The sequence below is a fragment of the Ahaetulla prasina genome, chromosome 2 (genome assembly GCF_028640845.1).
Source record: "Ahaetulla prasina isolate Xishuangbanna chromosome 2, ASM2864084v1, whole genome shotgun sequence".
NCBI classification, from domain to species: domain Eukaryota; kingdom Metazoa; phylum Chordata; class Lepidosauria; order Squamata; family Colubridae; genus Ahaetulla; species Ahaetulla prasina.
The window spans coordinates 70530909-70545295 of NC_080540.1; the positions used below are offsets into that span (position 1 = coordinate 70530909).

The 14387-nt window shown below is 35.4% G+C and overlaps 1 protein-coding gene across 1 annotated transcript in view; it reads right to left on the bottom strand.

Moving 5' to 3' along the window:
• Nucleotides 1-9555, bottom strand: part of ATP2B2 (ATPase plasma membrane Ca2+ transporting 2) — a 272273-nt gene extending 262718 nt beyond the window's left edge. Inside the window, exon 1 of the mRNA XM_058166189.1 lies at nt 9440-9555. The gene's annotated coding sequence lies outside the window, so the exon portion shown is untranslated. The remainder of the gene's footprint in view (nt 1-9439) is intronic.
• Nucleotides 9556-14387: the final 4832 nt, after the last annotated feature.

Sequence of the window (14387 nt, forward strand, 5' to 3'; positions counted from 1 at the left end):
TGTGCAGAAAAAACAAAACATGAATATTGAAATAATGTAATAAAATCAAGAACAGAATGTTGACAAAGAAAAACATTACATGATAAATGTCTACAAAAGATAGAAGTGAAAGTGGATGAACATAAAACTTGGCAATGGCTTACAATTGAACATTAAGACAGAAAAAAAAGGCTGGATTTTGGCTGCCCCAGAGCAAACTATTCAAACTAATGAAATCAAGGCCAGAACTGAAAAATCATCAAATAATTGAAAGTGTAGATTGTGCAAAGAAGCAAAAGAAAAATAGATCATACACTCAGCTTGTGCAAGAAGAGTGCAGAAACTGATTATAAATAATAAACACAGTTGCCAAAATGATTCAACGGAACACCTATAAATATTACAATGTGCCGTTAATGAACAGTTGAAGTATGGATAATTGATGTCAGGAATGGTAAAAGACAAAAAGTTAGAGAAGATCAGAAAGTTAAAGATATGAAGATCAAGGATGAAAAATTATGGCATTAACCAACTGTGGTGGTCCCAGTTGTTATTGGCACAATGGGGGCCATACCAAAAAATTTTGGACAGCCCTTAGAAAACCTATGCATTGACAAAAATCTCCATCAATTGCAAGAAGTCACACTGCTTGGATCCATACACATACTATGCCAATACCACCTGTTTTTTGGAAAGAAGTTTATGGATATGAAGGCCAACAGCAGCTAAAGAATCAACAGCTGTAATTTCACATTGTTGTGCATAAAATAATAATATGCTTTCTTTCTTTGTATGATATTTTCTCACATCACCAATATTTTTCCATTGAATGCAACAGTTTGAATAATCATCTGGTAAAAACAGTTCTTTGGCCCCTTTTCAAGCCCATAGTTAGATATTTGTCTGTTCAAAATGAGCTTTTTCTCTGAGCCAACCGTTTCATGGAATTAATACTTGGAAACAACTCTATGTTGGTTTGAATACTGACACTCACTTTTACCTGAAAGTAAATAGGTGTGTGATAGAATATGCAGTGCCATAATTTAAAAGGCTGTTTACTCATTTGGAAGGCAGATATGTCTAGCTGTTCTTTTAGACCATGGTTGGATTACCTCCTGAGATCCATTTGTTGTTTCTCCACCAATAGTTAAGGCTTTGATTAGGGCATTATATTTTACAGAAACACTTGTCTATTTAGGCTCTGACTACATGAGCTGAGTGGTTCCAGTGGTGGTAATAGCACTTGGGGCTGTGACTCCTAGGCTGGGAGAGTAACTCCAAGAGATCCCAGAAATAAAACCAGAGCTCTCCAGAAAACAGCAGTAAAATACTGCTCAGAACATTTGAACTGTCAGACCTCTGGTAGGACACCCATTATCATGAATTTGATGATGTAAATTCAAGTATACAGAAGCTTACATTATAATAAATATGTGGTTATAATAGCCTTTAATGTCACACAAAGATCTTCATTGATTAATACGAAAGCTGGTTAAATACTTATACCATTAATTGGGATTTTAGGGCTAAATAGGGTAGTAAAGAAAGAACTGAAGTATCAAGCAGGGACACAGATATGATCAGACATTAGCTTTTCTGCTGCTTTTGCCCAATAGCCTACGGAAACTAGCAGAATGGTTGAGACCAAACAAACTCTTGCTTCACGGGAGTTCCATCTACTTATCTACTTATAGCAGAGAGACTAGGACAGTAATGGCAAATCTTTTAGGGACAGAGTGCCCAAACTGGAAGGTTTGGGCACTGTGTGTGCACCCACATGTGCATGTGCGTGCCAGAGTGCTGGAAACCCGACAATTAGCTGGCTGAGCTGGAGTGATGGCGCACATGCCCACAGAAAGGGCTCTGCGTGCCATCTCTGGCACACGTGCCATAGGTTCGCCATCACAGGACAAAGAGATCTATAAGGTAGCTATGACAGAAATATACTTATTGTATCAATATACTTAGAAATAGTTTATGAAATTCTGTAGACTTTGAATGAATCCGATGCATATAGCTGCTGTATAGTGAATTAAGTATGTAGCAGTTTGTATAAAACAAGATGATATCTACAATGTAAATTAACTACATAACATAGAAACATGCTTTCAGTCACACCATTATAGTTGGGGGGGGATTAAAGATCAGTGGGGGTTTTTTTAATATTTTGCAACAAATGCACTTACTACACAGTCTTCACAGGTTTAATGAGGGGTGACGGGGGTTTAAAATATAGCTTTTTATCAAGATGAATTGTTGGGAAAAGTATTTTCTTGGGTATATCACACATCGGCAGATAGAATATACTCTTACTGCCTGACACTTTCAGGGTAATCGCATGGTGAACAGCTCCACAGCAATGGGGCTGAAAAATTAGTGACTCCTTCTTGTGGTGTGAAAATGGCAATCTTATTAAGACTGGAAGAATGCATTAGGCTGGAAATGAAACTATTACTCTGTTTGGTAATGAAACATCTGCAATCAAACCATCAAGTTCAGAGAGCACCAAGTTCAACCGTGAGCTACAAATATTCTTTTCTATCAATAAATACTTTTTAGTTAGAGGGACTCAGAGCCTGCGTTATATGAGATGGCTCCCAGTGGATTTCATTCTAAAGTTTGATACGATTTCTGTATCATAAAGAATGTAGAATTATAATGGCTGAGTATTTGATCCTTCATACATCAAAAAATACAAAGCTAAGGGATAAACAAATAAAAAACAGATTTGAAAAATAAAAAGGCTAGGAAAGAAAAAGTGAAAGTGTAAGAAAGAAAGAGGAAAAGAAAGAAAACTGAAAAAGAATGACTTCCAACTTTCTTTGGTACAGATAAAAGTAAAAAAAAATCACACTCCTACTCTAAGATTAATATTTGTCTACATTATTTCCACAATCCCTTATTTAATCATCAAAGCCCAGATCAACTTTTAATTTCAGTTTGTCACAAAAAGTCCAGTAATGGTTCATATCACTTTAATCACTATTTGTTAACGAAACCACAATTGATTTGTTTAATTGCACCAAGCCCTAAATAAAACAGGAATGGAAAATCCTAAACTCAAAGACCCAAGCTTCTCATCTTTGGCAACTTCAAATTGCATCGACTTCAATTCCCAGAATTCCCCAGGCAGCACGAAGTTCGCCATCTTAAACTTGCCAAGACTGAAAAATACTGATCTACAGATAGGGATTTTTCCATTCCTCTTTTATTGGTTCCTACTTATTTATGAGCAATCATAATGCAAAATTCCCATTCCCAACTCACCCCACAGTAATGAACATGCAAAATCCTAACTATTTTCCTACACCGCCCTGGAAGCAAAATGGGGCATGGGGGGAGCACGATATCCCCCCCCCCAATTTTGGGCCTGGAAGGCCTCCTGCCCCAACCTGTCAGCCAAAACAGGGTGCACAGGGGAACTCCTGGGAGGGACACTAAAGTACATTTACAATACAAATATTATGTAGATAAAGAGAATCAAAACAAACCCATTATTCCTAGGTGCAATAATTTTGTATAGGTAATGGAATTATGGAATTTCATAGGTGATGAAAGCTGCAGAAGAATTATGCAAAAGGACCAGAAGAAAGACACCCTCTAGTTTTGTGAAAACAACAAGATTTGAAGAAACTGTAATAGTGTCCCATTCCAAGTAAGATAGACAGGATAAAGGTTTTATTGCAGTTTTATAAAAACGAACAACAAATAAACACCCCAAAGGATTTGCAGTCTGAATTTTAGCAGCACAGTTTTAAATGTTATGTTTTCCAACCATTCCATCAGGTGCTGCCTCATGGTCCAACATAAGCTGCAGTCACTTGGTGCAGCCTTGAAGATCAAACTGAACATAACATTCTGTAGCAGATCATTTTTCTCTGATGGAAATGCTAGAGGGTAATCCTCTGGCAGATTTCCCACTATATCACACCGGCTGCTTTTCTTGTATAAGAAGACTATGTAGGACTATTGTTATCAACCCCTCCCCATAATAATACACGGTGGAATTACTGAGAAAAACAAAATATGAGAAATAGATTAATATTTACTCATATATATGTTTATATATTATATAACCTTTTGTACGATGCTTATATATATTGTTGTGACAAAATAGATAGATAGATAGATAGATAGATAGATTATCATCCATTTTTTATCCCCAATTGATTATAGGGGGGGGGGTTTCTGCTGTTTTTTGAGATCAAAATGAGGTCAAAGTTCTATTCTGATTCATGTAATCTCTTATGCTTTAAATTAACTCAGCAAAAAAAGTTGGTGTCATCAGTTCAAACAACATTTTGATTCCCTTCTAATGCAACACAGTGTGCATATGCTAGTGCTTGGAATAATTTAACACATGTTTCTGAATCAGCCTACATTCTTTGAACCCCAGCATTCTTTCTTGGGTATCAAAGGTTTTAATTAATAGGATGCCCAATATCCATTGAGAAATAATAGTAACATAGGATTTATTTGTTCCATCTATTTCCAAAAGTGACCATTTCAATATCTAATAATTCAAAAACATTAATAAGAATTTAATTTCAGGAACACATTGAAGCTTGACCTTTAGGATATTTGAGAATGTATGGTTTTGTTTCCTTTTTCTTTCTCTCCTTATATTTTATTAACCCACTAAATTGTAAATTAACAAAGTTACTGCAGTTCAATAGGTCAATTCAAAAACCATACTGTACATTAATAATAATAATTAAATTACTGGTATTAGAGTTGTAAAAATGATAATATATAGAGCATCCAACGGATTAGAAAATATTAGTCTACATACTAATGTAACAATATATAAACTATCATACAAGATCTTTAATTTTACATTTAAAGAAATGCTGTTAGAACCATACATAAAATGGAAGGTGTCAGATGTTAAAGCTATTTTTAGAAATGGTTGGCAAACAAGAGAAATTATTGGTGATGCCCACTAGATTAATAAGAACCCTAAAAATGCCAAAAGAAAATCAATATGTGCTTCTTTGATTATAGAAAGCCTTTAATTGTGTTGTCCACATTGACTATGTCAAGCTGTGGAATGTCCTTAGGAAAATAGGAATCAGATCATCCAATTGTTCTCAGGAAGAGCTACACAGAATACAGGAAATTGTAATCTGGATGGAATATGGAGAAATAAACTAGTTCCAGATCAGCAAAGGAGTGAGACCAGCCTGAATACTCTCTCCTTATTAATTTATTATGTACTGTATATGCTGCATATGTTTTGAAGGAAGCTGGACTGGTTTTAAAATTAGAGAAGGAACATAAGAACCTCCTCTAGACAGGCAATATTGCTCAGATAGCTGAAAAGTGTCATCCTGAGAATGAGGTGGACAGTATCTAAATTTGATAAATAAAATAAAATAATGCAAATAATCTGCAAATTCTAGTACTGAAGATCAATGAGCAGTGAGGAAAAATGGGACTAAGATTAACTATAAAGAATTCAACCAGTCCAAGGAGGTACAACGAAGTAGATAACTTTTGTTTTTTATGATTGACTATCAGCAACAAAAGAACCAGCAGTCAAGACTAGCACTTGATAGAGTAATAATGACACTCTCTGGAAACAAAAGTTGAACTCTGAAGAAGCAGGAAAGAAAAAGTATTGATATTTTTGAACTAAATGTGGAAGACTGTAAGGGATCAGATCATTCTGGAGGAAGTCTACCTATCTATGTGCTCTACGAACCAACACCAAGGTCACCCTGTTGGCTTTGTGCCTAAGGCAAGACCAGAACTCACAGTCTCCTGGTTTCTAACCTGGTGATTTAACCATTGCACCAACTGGGTTTTCTTTGCTGCATCTAATTATCCATTAATCAATATTATTATCCTGCAGCAAATAGCAAATTTCACCATGCAGAAGGGAAAAGTTCATGCCTATGATAAAAAAAAACATAGATATAAAAGAAAAGGTAAAGGGCTTACCCATTCCCATCCTTTGGCATGCCATACTTATTATAATCCTAATTTATGGCATGTAATTTAATGGGGGAGAAAATTATATTAAAATAACCAAAATATCATTACAATGCACAAGGGATGTCACAACTTTTAGGCACCCCTAATGTTTGGAAAATTAAAGTGGAAAAAATTGACAAGTCCTCTGCCATCATTATTTCCTGGAGGTATTCTTGTTCTGTGCATCTTTGCTTAAAATAGGAATAGAAAATTATTTATAGTCCTAAATATTGTATTCCTGAATGAATGAAATATTGAATTATTTTCCAGATTAGGGTCTCACATGCATATGTGCATTTAGACAAACACTTTACATAGTCATCTTTCTTATAGCCAGAGAATAAAGAACAGCGTGAAAGCAATGAAACTAGAGAATTTAGAATTCTTGATTTTCATGCCAAAAAAAAAAATATTTTGCAGATCATATGGCAGAGAAAGCCAAAGTTGAGGGGGGGAAAGCAACCTAAAGTCCATTAACTCAAAAAATTATCAGAAAGCACTCCAGAGCCTGAAAACTGAGATTCAAGTAAATTTAGTCAGCTATCCATATGTATCATTATACAGACAATATTTTGTATGTATGGCTTCTTAATTCTCTCAATTACACTACTTTTCTAAACTACTTGTAGAATGCAGTGTTGAGTAAGAATTGTATAGCTAGAACTGACACCAAACCATAATTTAGCCAGAAGGAGGTGTGAAAGACCATGAGTAGCCTTCTTGTTCTTGTTGTGAACCTATCTGCAGATCCCTTCTGTTAGTGTTGTTGGAATTTGGCCATTTTAAACAGAATCACTGAGGCTAGGATGGGAAACCTACTTTATTTCGTCCCCAAGGTTTTTCAAAAGTTTACTGGAGGGAGACAGTTTTGTTTTCCCTTCTGGAAAACCACCAATTTTAAGCAGAATTTTTGTGTACATAAAACCTGGTAATTGGCTCAAAGTATCTCTTTTGTATTTTCTTTCTTTCTCTCTTAATAACATCTCTGTTTCCTTAATGCTAAGACAGTGAGAAATGTGGATCTTGAGCAGAATTGCTTGGAGATGGGGGGAGGCAGTAAGGCTCCTGTCTTCCCATGACCTTAGAGCTTATAATAAAATCAATGAGAAATTTGAGCCCTTCAAATATTGGTAACCTACAATGCTTAGTCCTTGTCCCTAGTGATACTGGCTATTTCTGATGAGAAATTGGAGTTACCAATAATAGCTATCTTTTCTTCCAAAACTATTATATTTTTGATACTGCTGAAGAAAGTGTGTCAATTTTTCCCATCATTATATAATAATTTGAAAGTAATGGTTCCTCAAAGCAGTACATCTGTTGTTGGTTTATTACACCTTGAAGCAAAGAAAATTTTGTACCTTAAAAATATTATTCTTCTCTAAAGAATAAGCCATTGATTGCTGCTGCAGATTGCTCTGTGGGATATCATAATGCAAGTGTTGTCAGAATTTATTATATACCACCTACAACATACAGGGTGGTGAGGCACACTACACCTACCCCTATGCCAAAAATATTTTTGACATTTAAAATTAACCAGTGCAGCTATTATTCCTCCCGTACCATTTCAGTAGACAACTACTTAGATTAATACAGATGACCATGTTCTAAGTAGGAAACTATTAATACAGATGACCATGTTCTAAGTAGGAGTCTAAGCATAATGAATGTGCTGGGAGAGGAGAAAAGAGGTTATGTTGGAAAAAAAAATGATGATATCACAGAAATGCCAAGACTTACAGAACTTGGGGCAGCTATTGGGACAGGAGTGCATAATGGTAGTATTTGTGTGATGATGTTACCACACATCTGTTGTAATTTTGGAATCTTAATTATTTCTTAAGAATGGCCTCCTTGAGTTTAGCATTGATAAAAAGAAAAAAGAAAACAAGAGAAGCAGGATTCCTCCAATGTTGGCAAATTATTCGGCTAATTAGCTCACTAAATGATTAAATCATTAGAGACTTTTTTCCAGGAAACACACCTGCTGCTTTCTTCTGTCTTATCTTCAGTTTTTATTGGGAATTCAGTTTCTACTGATCTTATCAGTAGTATCATGCTATTTTTACCTATTTGGCTAATATATTTCACAAGAATTATGCAAAACTGTCCATGTATTCTTACTTCTTACAATCTGTTCTAACAAGTTTTTAAACTGTACAACTCAAGAATATTTGGTTAGAAATTTGGTACATATTTTTTGACTTCATGTAACAAAGATTAACTTGCTTCCTGACAAAATATCTTTCTGTATGACAATTTTGTCTTTATAAATCTCCCAAAAAGTAGAGAAGGGAACTGGGCAGTGATGGTGAAGTTTTTCAGTTTGGAGCGCCAATGCACATGCGGGGCACCAAGTGCCAAAAAGGGAACAGTTTGCGTGCATCAGGGCAACAATCAGGAAGAGGAGCTGCCCAGGGGGCAAGCGTATGCCAGATAAGGTACTTCCAGTTTCCGGCATGCAAATCCGCACTGGCCAGCAAGTGTTCCAGTTATTGTCGCGCATGCACATGCACCGATCAGCTGGCCAGTTCACATGCTCTTGCCAGAAAACAGAAGACCAGCTCTTCTGGTTTCCAGCACTGCCACACACACAAAGGCCAGCTGATCGTCACATGCACATGCGCGCCAGAAATCTGGAAGAGGAATGGGTGATGCCACGCATCCCAGGCAACATGGGTTCGTGTGCCACTTTGGGCACATGGGCCATAGGTTCACCATCACAGAACTAGGGGATCAGCTATACTGGACTTAATTCTCATTAACAGATGAAATGATAGAAGGTGTTGAAGCTACAGGAATCTTGGGAGAGAATGATCATGCAATATTGGAATTCAACATTATGCAAACACAAGTAGTAGAACAGAGTCTTGGACTTTAAGAGAGCTAATTTCAACACACTTAGAGAGAGCTTGGGAAGGATTCCATGGATGAGAATCCTCAAGGAGAAAACAACTCAATAAGTTTGGGAAATTTTGAAAACTGAAATTATAAAAACCCAGTCTCGTACAATACAAATGAAGCAGAAAAATAACAGCTCTCAAAAGAAACCAGCATGGCTGCATAAAGAACTCTCTGATAAATTTAAAGTCAAAAAGGACAAGTATAAAAAGTGGAAAGAGGGGCACATAACTAAAGCAGAATATCAGCAAATAGCCTAAGCCTGCAAAAATGAAGTGAGGAAAGCTAAGGCTCAAAATGAACTAAGACTTGTGACAAAAGTAAAAAATAACCCCCCCAAAAGGCTTCTTTCAACATGTAAAAAAACAAGAAAAATGTCAAGGAAACGATTGGTCCACTAGTGGGAGAAAGTGGCAAGAAGGTGACAAGCAACAGGGAGAAAGCAGAACTATTTAACTCAGTTTTTGCATCCATTTTGACACAAAGGAAAAAAACAGTCCAAACCTATCAAAAACAGTACAGTAAAAAACAGATTAGAAACACAAGTTAAAATAGACAAGAAAATGGTAAGTGTGCTCACCTGTCCACCCTAGAGGTAGTTTAAATCACAGAGACCAGATGGATTACACCCCAAGTTCTGAAGGAACTGGCAGATATGATCTCATAACCACTGAAATATATAAGACTGGAAAAGAATAGATGTAGTTCCCATCTTCAAAAAAGGAAAAGAATAGATCCAGGAAATACAGACCTATCAGCCTGACCTCAATACCTGGGAAGATTCTGGAAAAGATTATCAAGCAACAAATCAGTGAACACCTAGAGGCAAACAAAGTTATAGCCAAAAGCCAACATGTGTTTGTCAAAAAAAGAATCATGCCAGACTAATCTTATTACATTCTTTGACAAGGTGACAAAATTAGAGGACTAGAGGAATGCTGTGGATATAATTTACTTGGATTTCAGCAAGGCATTTGACAAAGTAGGCCACAATCTACTACTTAAGATTAAAAAATGTGGGTAGACAACATAACCACCAGATGGATTCGTAACTGGATGACCAACCACACTCAGTGCGTAGTCCTCAATGGATCTTTATCTACATGAAAGGAAGTATGCAGTGGAGTACCCCAAGGCTCTGTTTTAGGCCCAGTACTCTTCAACATCTTCATCAATGACTTGGACGAGGGGATAGGGGCCGGGATAGCTCAGGCTGTTAGAAGCCTGTTATTAGAACACAGCAGCCTGCAATTACTGCAGGTTCAAGCCCAGCCCAAGGTTGACTCAGCCTTCCATCCTTTATAAGGTAGGTAAAATGAGGAGCCAGATTGTTGGGGGGGCAATAAGTTGACTTTGTAAAAATATACAAATAGAATGAGACTATTGCCTTATACACTGTAAGCCACCCTGAGTCTTCGGAGAAGGGCGGGATATAAATGTAAACAAAAAAAAAAACTCATCAAATTTGCAGATGACACTAAGCTGGCAGGAATAGCCAACACTCCAGAAGATAGACTCAAGTTACAGAAAGATCTTGACAGACTTGAACATTGGGTGCTATCTAACAAAATGAAATTCAATAGTGAAAAAAATAAAGTTCTACATTTAGGCAAGAAAAAACAAATGCACAGGTACAGTATAGATGGTGCCTCACTCAATAGTAGCAACTGTGAGGGATCTTGGCGTCCTAGTGTACAATCTCTTAAATATGAGCCAGCAGTGTGCTACAGCTGTCAAAAAAAGCCAACATAGTTCTAGACTGCATTAACATTGGGATAGAATCAAGATCATGTGAAGTGTTAATACACTTTATAATGCCTTGGTAAGACCACTTGGAATACTGCGTCCAGTTTTGGTCACCACAATATAAAAAAGATGTTGAGACTCTAGAAAGAGTACAGAGAAGAGCAACAAAGATGATTAGGGAACTGGAAGCTAAAACATATAAAGAACGGTTGCTGGCATTGGATATGTCTAGTTTAATGAAAAGATGAACTAGGAAACATGATAACACTGTTCCAATATCTCAGGCTGCCACAAAGAAGAGGGAGTCAAGCTATTCTCCGAAGCACCCGAGGGCAGGACAAGAACCAATGGATCAAAACTAATCAAGGAGAGAAGCAACTTAGAACTAAGGAGAAATTTCCTGACAGTTAGAACAATTAACCAGTGGGACAACTTTCCTCCAGAAGTTGTGAATTCTCCAATACTGGAAGTTTTTAAGAAGAGATTTAGAATAAAGGATAAAGAATAATTTACCTGAAACAATATTAAATTAACTGGTAGGTTATTACATAGACTAGTTTCACAGTTATGCATTTTTAAAAAATTAAACAATATTCTTAAGTGATCATTTCTAATCATTTAATAGAAACTAGCCATATAATTATATTTTTGATAAATAGTTCAACTTTGAATTATCTAAGGATCTTAGCTGAATATCATTTATTACTATATTTACAATAGTTTTTTTTTATTTAATTTTGTCATAACAGTATACATAAACATTGTCATAAGTAAAAAAACATATCATGAATATATATATATATATATATATATATATATATATATATATATATATATATATATATATATATATATATATATATATATATATATATATATATATATATATATATATATATATATATATATATGTAAGTAAAGAATATGCATTAGCTATATTAATTAGATATAATAAAGGGAACAATAGGACAGGAACGGTAGGCACTTTTGTGCTCTTATGCACGCCCCTTATAGTCCTCTTAGGAATGGGGTGAGGTCAATAGTAGACAGTTTTTGGTTGAAGATTTTGGGATTTTGAGTAGAGACTATGGAGTCAGGTAATGAGTTCCAAGCATTAACAACTCTGTTGCAGAAGTCATATTTTCTGCAATCAAGTATGAAGCGGTTGACATTAAGCTTGAATCTATTTTTTGCTCTTGTAATATTGCGATTGAAGCTGGAGTAGTCATTTACAGTTCTTCAGAAAATATCAGTACCTGCGTAAGTATCTGCAGTAAAGCCAGATATGAATAATTTTCCTTCTTTCTACTCCTTCCACTCCAACTAGGTCCAACTATCATTTCCCAATTGCTCAATTAAACATCAGCTAATGGCTAGGTGGCTCAGTGGCTAAGACGCTGAGCTTGTCAATCAGAAAGATTGGCAGTTCGAAGCCCTACTATAGGTCTCCTGAGTGAGCAGGGGGGTGGATTAGATGACCTCCAAGGTCCCTTTCCAACTCTGTTACTGTTACTATTGAGTATGTTTATCAAATCTCAGTTACAAACTTCCATATAACTATTAAATAGCAAAAAGTTATTTTTTATAAGCAAAGCTGTCTGCTGCAATCAAGTTTCAGAACTTTAGAAATTACAACAATATTTTAGATCAAGGGTTTTCAAACTTTTTCAGAGAAGAAACCTGTTAATTAAAAAAAAATCCAGATCCCCTGATTCACATGCAAAGCTCTAATAATAAAACATGGTTTACATTTGAGTGAACTTTTTTTTTAAAAAAACTTAGTTCTCTTGCAGAACGTCATCAAATTCTCACAGTTTTAGGAAACTATCTTGGATCTTGGAACTACAATGAAGTATTAAGTGCTTTTTTTTTATTTGCATTTATATCCTGCCCTTCTCCGAAGACTCAGGGCAGCTTACACTATGTCAAGCAATAGTCGTCATCCATTTATACATTATATACAAAGTCAACTTATTGCCCCCAACAATCTGGGTCCTCATTTTACCTACCTTATAAAGGATGGAAGGCTGAGTCAACCTTGGGCCTGGTGGGGCTTGAACCTGCAGTAATTGCAAGCAGCTGCTGTTAATAATAGACTGTCTTACCAGTCTGAGCCACAGAGGCCCTTTAATTCTTTGTTTAAGAGGCTTTGTTTCTTTGTGCTCATTTTTCCATCCTAGTTTAGAAATATATTGTATGTTTCCACATTACATAATCCACTATTAAAAATGAGATCATTATTATTTATGGCAAAGAATTATGTTCTGGATTTTAAGAATCAGTAAAAAGCCAAAGTTATTATTTGGCTTTTCTTTTGGTAAATATCAGAAAATCAAGGGTTTGGGTATTCTTATCTTCCTGATTCAAACATGAAATCAAACATAAAACATGAATTGATTACAGCTAATCATTCTGCTGAAGTAGGAGAGTAAATAAATTTATTATTTATTTATTTATTTACTATAAATAAATCAAAGACTCTGGCAAGAAGCATTTTAACACTTGATAACAAGACCTTTTCCCTTAACAGTTGAAAAGGTGCATTATTACTTTGCCAAGTTAAATGTAGTTTTCTAATGCAAACGTATGTGCAAAGGAGGAAAAAATAGCATTGTATAGAGTAATAATAGCGGTCATCAAAGGAACATGTAGGACTCAGAATAAAATAAAATAGGGGATATTTTATAAAATATAAAATAATTATTTTATTTTAGCTGCCTGCAATTACTGCAGGTTCTAGCCCCACCAGACCCAAGGTTGACTCAGCCTTCCATCCTTTATAAGGTAGGTAAAATGAGGACCCAGATTGTTGGGGGCAATAAGTTGACTTTGTATATAAATATACAAATAGAATGAAGACTATTGCTAACATCGTGTAAGCCGCCCTGAGTCTTTGGAGAAGGGTGGGATATAAATGCAAATTAAAAAAAAATTCTGGTTTTCCCTTCTATGCCTTCTGAAATAGCATGCAAACTTGAAAGAATAAAAATAGAAAATGTACTATTCTCTACCGATTTAAGTGGTCATCCAGATGACTACTTAGTTCCTGAGGGTTTTAAAAAATCCTACTGTGATTTATCTTCATTTGGTGCAAAGTTGAGAAAACAGGAATTTTGTGTCCTTTTCCTTCTATAGACATGCAATAAAATTTAACATTATTTAAATTTATAAGAAAAGGGTCGTGATGGCATGCTTTTCTCTTTGCTTTTCATGATTCTCTGTGTTTATTATTACAATAATAAATATGTTTTATTTATTGTATTGTGAATTTTGTTAGAATCTTTGGCAGGAAATTCATTTGATCTATTTTAAAATCTATGAGAACATTAGATGAAATCAAAAGAACAACTGACGGCAGATGACTTTCAATTATTTTCCTATGTACAATGAAGAGAAAAAATTAACATAGATACAAAGGATAACTGAAGTTAATACCATTCCAACAGAGAAATAGATTGTCCACAAATTTTCAAAGTCTCACTACTGGTTTATTTATTTGTATATGAACAATTTGGCTTATTCCATAACTGTTCTGGAAATGCATACACTTATGTGGTAAAGTCAGGTAATGCTGGAGGAAATCATGGAAGTTTAGAATTGTTTCTTGAACTGGCATGAAAAGCTCATATAGATTTATTTTTAGGCACAGAACTGAATAGCATGGATACCTCCAAGCACCATGGTTGGCAGATAATGATTTTTTTTAAAAAAAAAATCCTGTTCTTTCCTGTTGCCTTGATAGCCTAGTACAGGGGTCTCCAACCTTGGTCCCTTTAAGACTT